Source organism: Empidonax traillii, unplaced genomic scaffold, assembly GCF_003031625.1.
Source record: "Empidonax traillii isolate 1590-97213 ecotype Southwest subspecies unplaced genomic scaffold, ASM303162v1 scaffold22:size5013007, whole genome shotgun sequence".
Lineage (NCBI taxonomy): Eukaryota > Metazoa > Chordata > Aves > Passeriformes > Tyrannidae > Empidonax > Empidonax traillii.
In genome coordinates, this window is record NW_020955215.1 from 209,339 (window position 1) to 215,846 (window position 6,508).

Here is a 6,508-nt window from a genome sequence, read left to right on the forward strand (position 1 = left end):
GGTAGCGCTCTAGAGAGCTTTTCATCTAGATAGGCAAGACACATGGCATAGAAAAGCAGGGGACACAGACATCTGAACAAGATGCATCTCGCAGTTAATAAGCAGCTAAAAGCAGCTAAAAGCTTGTGGGAGTGCTGTGAACCGAGGAAATCACCTGTTTGTCGTTACTCCCCTCCGTCCTCCCCCCTTGCTTTGTCTGTGCAGGGGGAAACAGGGCAGGAGCAGTGTTGGTCCTCCCAGTCTTCTCCATGGAGAAGTCAGCAGATTTTCAGCCACAGGAGCAATACAGCCTCATGATGTCTCCTGACTCCGGACTGGAAAGGAACCATCTGTTTGTTATACCACACACTGAGCCTGTGCTGTTGGCAATCTTCTGGGCTCCGATGAAGCCAGCTAAGCTTTGCTCTGGGGATTGCACACAGTGGGGCACAAGGCTAATTCCCATATTGGAAGCTGGTGAAAACAGGTCCAGAGAAGATATGCAAAACAAATATGTATTAAAAGCAGGCCTAGTACTGCAAAGAAACTAAAGAGAGAAGCTTGAGTGGCAGCATAGGGGAAAACTCCCAATATTATATGGTATTCCCAGTGCATGGAGGCTCTGAGGAGAAGCACATGAAGAGGATGCTACATGAGAGCATGTACTGTGTGCTGAAGAGTTGCGGGGAGGACGGGAGAGGCAGCTCCAGAACATGGTGGGCGGAAAAGCTGATCCCAGCAGAGCAAGGACAGGCAAATTCATCTCAAGAGACGGCCACAGCAGCACTGACAAACCTTAATTTCACACGATGTGGCTTATTTCTGTGTGCATATGTAAATAACAACATTGCAATCGCAATCAAGAAAACCACATTCTCTCTTAAGATGAAAGAAATTGCAGATATGGGGGTGGAAGTGTCATCTGCACGGAGTGTTGAGGCTTCAGATTCAGTGACAGGTGATTCCTTACTCCCTACAAGCAATACGAGCACTTAGCCTGTTTGCAGTAGGCTCTGGGATTTTTTTTCCCTGACAGGTTACTCAGTCAGTCATGGCATATCCTGGCATACTAACAGCTGACCACTGAGGTGCTCTGCAGGAGAGAAACATGGACCAGTGGTATTTCAGTTAACTAAAACTACTGTTAAATTAACACCAAAAAGAAAATGCTGAAAAAAATCCCTCTTTGCTGACAAATTCTCATTTAACAGAATCACTCTTCAAAAGGGTGCTAACACTAAAAGCTTTCGGGGTAAAATTATAGGAAGAAGAGATCTCAAAACAAGAGGTTGACTTGAACATAGAGCAAGCCTCTCAAGTAGGTACAGGGAGACTTGGGGTCTTTTGTTCCTGCTCCTAGTTGGTAGCTACAAAAGACTTGTGGTTGAGATGTCACACACACTCATTAACCCAGTGCTATGCACAGGCAAATACATTCTGACTCAGAAAAGCTTAAACAGCCTTCCCAGCAGGGCGTATTAGGAGAGCAGCACTGATTGTGCCCAAGTTAGGAAAACAAGCCTTTATACATCCTTACATGCGCACACACATACGTATGTATTTAAAGTAAAACTCAAATATAGATATTTTATAGAGACACCAAATGCAGTTTATTATTTCCACGTGCATTTTAAAAATAGGAAAGCAAATATTTGAATATGTTTTCTGAAATTTCATTGCCATGAAGTAGTGGCAGTGGATCAAGCTCTGGAATGCAGCAGGAGTCTGGTGATCCAGGAAGTTGCATTGCCTGCATGTCACCCTCCCTACCAGCATGTCTGGGGTCATAACTTCACCAGCAGTGGGGTGCAACTGGATTACTAGAGGTGGTTTGCACGTGGACAGATCCAAATGCTGATGGAGGAGCTGGATATGCCTACATCTGCCCACAGAAACATGCCAATAGATGGCAGGCACATGCTATCGGCAGGGACCGATGCCAGCTCTCACACGTGGCACTATACATAAGTGCCCCAAAACATGCACTGGAGGGAAGACCAGTGTAAATCTTTACAATAAGAATGTTTTGATTTGTGCTTCACTGCAAGACAAAGTGTACAGAGTGAAGTTTGAAGGTGGTAGAGCCCTGGAGAGAGTTTGGGATTGAAAGAAGCAGAGGCAGAGCATCAGGTGCAGGAGCAGAGAGGGGTGAGAGGCCTCTCATGGCAGGGCTAGAGGGGAAACAGTAGCTAGCATGATAATTTCTGATGTAAACAATGACAGAGAAGTCCAGGCTGCACAGGAGGAAGGAACCAAGAAATTGAGTATTTGTACAGTTCATTAACAGAAAATGTAAACTCTGCTATTGATCTGACACTTGATCTTGGGTAAGTAATTTCATCTTTGCCTACCTCTCTTGGGTGTTGTTTTTTTTCCTACCATTCTGCCTCATCTGGCTGTACTGAGTATTCCCCTGAGCAGTTTTTCCTGGTGTGAATGGCTGGTGCTGAGCATTGTGAAGCCCTGGTCATGGCCTCTGTGCTGAAAAAGGTGCCTAACTCTTTAAAGACTGTGTTACTCTGACGGCAACTTGAGGCCAGTATTAGACTCAGTGCAGAGAGATCCTCACTGGGAAAGTTGCTGCCTGGGGGGATCAGCATTCCTGGGTCAAGTCTCCATTGCAGGGGCAGGGGCAATGCATGCAAGTGTGTGATGGTCGAAGGGTGGATTTCATTCTTGCTGGTGGCGAGGGAACACAAAGCAACATGAAATGCTCAAACAATTGTTTTCATCGCAAAAGTCTTGATAAAAGTAATTCTGCGAAATAGGGGGCTTGTGGTCTCTAATGGGTACAGATTTCGTCGCACAAATGGACCTCACTGTGAGAGCAACTTCCTGCACTGCCAAAGGGGGTCAGTGCAGGGAGATCACCCTGGGATCACAGAATCACACACCGGGTCAGGTTGAAAGGGGCCACCTCCCTGCTCAAGCGGAGTCATTCCAAAGCACATGGCACAGGATTGCATCCAGGCAGCTCTGGAATATCTCCAGCGAGGGAGAATACACGCCCTCTCTGGCCATTCTGTTCCAGTTTTATCTCCACAACCAGATGATTAAGTGAAGCTCCAGTGGGAGAAGCTAAGTATTCAGTGTTGTTCAAATAGAGACAATATTCTTTATAAATTCACTGGATTGAACACTGTCTGTATAATTTCATATTTTACTAAAACTGAGGTGCACAGAGGTAGCACTGGTTATAACATAGCCTTCTTTTTCAAATAAATCACTCAGACACAAATACATGCTGAAGGAAATTGAATCTTGGAAGTCATAAGTTTGTGGGGCTTCGAAGTCAATGAAGTGCACTGAAGATCCTTTCTGTAAGAAAAATTGCTTTTCAGTTTATTTTTTCTGTCTTCCACTGCACTTTGGAAATTTATAACATGGTTCATACAGGTCAATCTCTAAAGAGCATTAAAGTTATTTTTAAGTGAAAAAACCCCCACTATGAATGAGTCAGCAGGACTACACTTTCTGCACTCGTATTAGCAGAAATTTTTATTTTGGGGAAATGCTTAAATTTTTTTCTTCTTCTTCGGTGACCCAAACTTGCAGGGCTGGGCTATGCTTTTTTGGATTGCCATTGGTAATAAAGGTTAGATTATTCTCCTGGCTTCTGAGGCAAATGTTATTACAGGGCAGCTGTCACTGAGAGACAGTTTGCATTCAATTTGTTAGATTATGCAATTGTCCTGGTTCTGACATAACTGCAGCATCATCTCTGCAATTGTAAACACAGAACTGCAGGAAACTCGGGGGAGGCAAAGGAAGAGAAATTCCTTCTTCAGGGGGAAAAATGAAATCTGATTTATACCTCATGACATCAGATTGTGTTTGGGTTTAAAGCATTCTTAGAGTTTCTGTTTCTTCATTGCTGGCATTTATTGATGATCCTCAAAGCCAGAATCTCTCACTGAGATGCTGAACAGATGCAGAGAGGGAAAGCTCTATAGGTGAAATGGAACTCTGTGTGTGTTAGTAACCCCATAGCAAAACCCAGGAGTCTCAGCCATAAATGGATGTGCTAATCAATGACACGTTTTCACCCTACTATTAATGTGCTTTCCTTATTTAGATCCTCAGCATTATTACCATAAAAAGGTTCATCAGGTCTGGTCCAAGAGCAAGCTGCTGGGAGGGGAGTTCTGCTATTCCAACATCTCTCCGATGTTCCTCCCTGCTGCATAAGCAAGCTGCTAGCTTGACTGGCTACTGAGGACACTAGGAAGCCTGGGGATCATCCCAAAAAGTCACTGTAACTGGTATCCTAACTGGTAACCCTAACTGGATATACTCTCTCTAGACTAACAAGAACTCAGAGGAGAGGTAATGGTTCCTTCTGAAAAAGCTGAGTGCACAAGGGGAATTGGTTGCAGATACAAATCCCAGGTTTGCTTGTGCTCATAATTTGTTGTATGACACATGTCAACCTTCATGCTCAGTTATGTGGTAGCATTGCAGCCCTATCCTTATTTGTCAAACAATATGTAATATCTTGTCCCACAGAGGTCTGCCCATTCTGCCTGATTTATAGGAAGTCCAGGTTGCTCCATTCCCTGAACTCAAGTATTTACAAGTACACTGTAAAGCTCTAAGGCCTCTGAGATGTGCCTACAACAAAGGTGAAGACTCAGATGAAAACCAAAGAGAAATATGAGAGATACCCTGTGAGCAAATTTTGGATAAATAGCCATTAATGTACATGATGGGTCCCCTGGTTGCCCAGACTCTGTGTATCAGGAGCAGCTCCACTGACAACACTGCAACAACTGCTGCAAGAAGAGCTAAACTGGGAGAAAAATGAGGTGTTTATGAATTTCTATTCCTGGTAATTTTTGCTGTGAAACATGATTGAAACAAGGAAGAATCACTTCTACCATCGCTTCTTCCTGAAAACAGTGTTTCTTCCTGAAAACATGTATCAGGGGTAAGATAAAAAATCACTTAGTCAGAACAACTAATGTCCATTTGAAAAGGGAATGGTATTTGCTGTGTTTTATAATATCCCTGCTGAGAAGAAGAAGAAGATATCAAGCTTCAGAAATATATCCCGTATTACATAAAAGAGCCAAAAGATTAAAGGCTGACTGTGATCTTGTTTGCTCAAGATTTAAATTGATGTCTCTCACAGATATCAGTGGCCTTAACCTGCATTTACAATGGCAGAGAGGAATATTGTCATAAAATCTGAAGTCTGATGTGTTAAAGGGAAAAACTAAAAGCCCTTCAATATTCTGCAGCATGACAGTGTTTCCATTTGATCTTGACAAGTTATTTATTCAGTTGGAGATTCAATTTCCCAGTAGTAAATTGGAAATAAACTTTTGTGAGTGTTACAGTGCTACTGAGAAACTCAGTACTTGTGAAAGGATTTGAGAGTTCAAATGATAGGCATTAGAGATTTTTTTAATTGACATTCTCTACATCAAGATATCAAAGTTTTTCTTCCTGTGTGCTAGTCAGAGAGAAATATTTGACCATCTTTTCCCACTTAAGCACATTTGTAGCTCCCTGAAGGGCCCCGCTATCTCCAGTGACCAACTGAAATTACATGGAGTTGCTCATTGGCATTTCCAGTCTTAACTAGTGAAAATCAATTGTTGAATTTAGCTACAACATTGTTCACTAAATAGACCTTCTGATCCAATTTCAAGGTCAATGCACATCAAGCTTAATTAAAATGGTGTGGTGTGCTACCCATTGTTATTGAACCATCTGAAACATTCAAGAGGGCTCTGAGGACTCTGGCATGCACTGGAGTGATAGAAAAAAATGAAGACTAAGATGACCTAGAGAGCTCTTATTACTGCTTCCATTTCTGTTATTCAGAAGTTGCTAAGAATAATTTGCCAAGAGACTTTCTTGATTAATTTAAACTGGCTAAAATCAGCACTGTTACTGAAGGAAGGCTCCCCTTTTCTCCAGCCCCTCTTGTGCTTTCCAACAGCCTCCTATAAGTGTGAAACTGTGCTGGACTTTAGGAGGAACACAGCCTAAGCTAAAGCAAAATGAGAAACAACATAAATCCTGCACTTTGGCTTCATGTTAAGTACGTAATTGCTTTTTTCTTCAAAATATCAAGATTAATTTTCATCTCTGCATATTTTTAAGCCATGAAAAATCCTTAAATTTAGTAAAAGCTACTTATTTTCATTGATAGAGGAGAGATCAGCATCTGCAATCACTGCGTGATTTAATTATAGGAGAACTGACCTCCTTAAGCACATAAAAATGAAAGTACCAGGAAGGTATAAATTAAGGTGAAAGACACAGGGGGAGTCAATTCTCTCCTCCCACCTCCTTAGTTACACTGACTGCAATACTAATATGAGTCTCTTTTTCCCCTTGCTGCCACTGCCTCCAGTGTGATCCGGGTTTGGCCTTTTATCTGACTCACTTGTATTAGATGGAATATGACATCATTTAAGTAATTTTTTGGCCCACTGGACCTCACTTTTCCCATCCACTGGCTTTGAACACCAGGGTAGAATTGAACCCACTGTGTTACCTTTCCCCTGTATCAGCACAT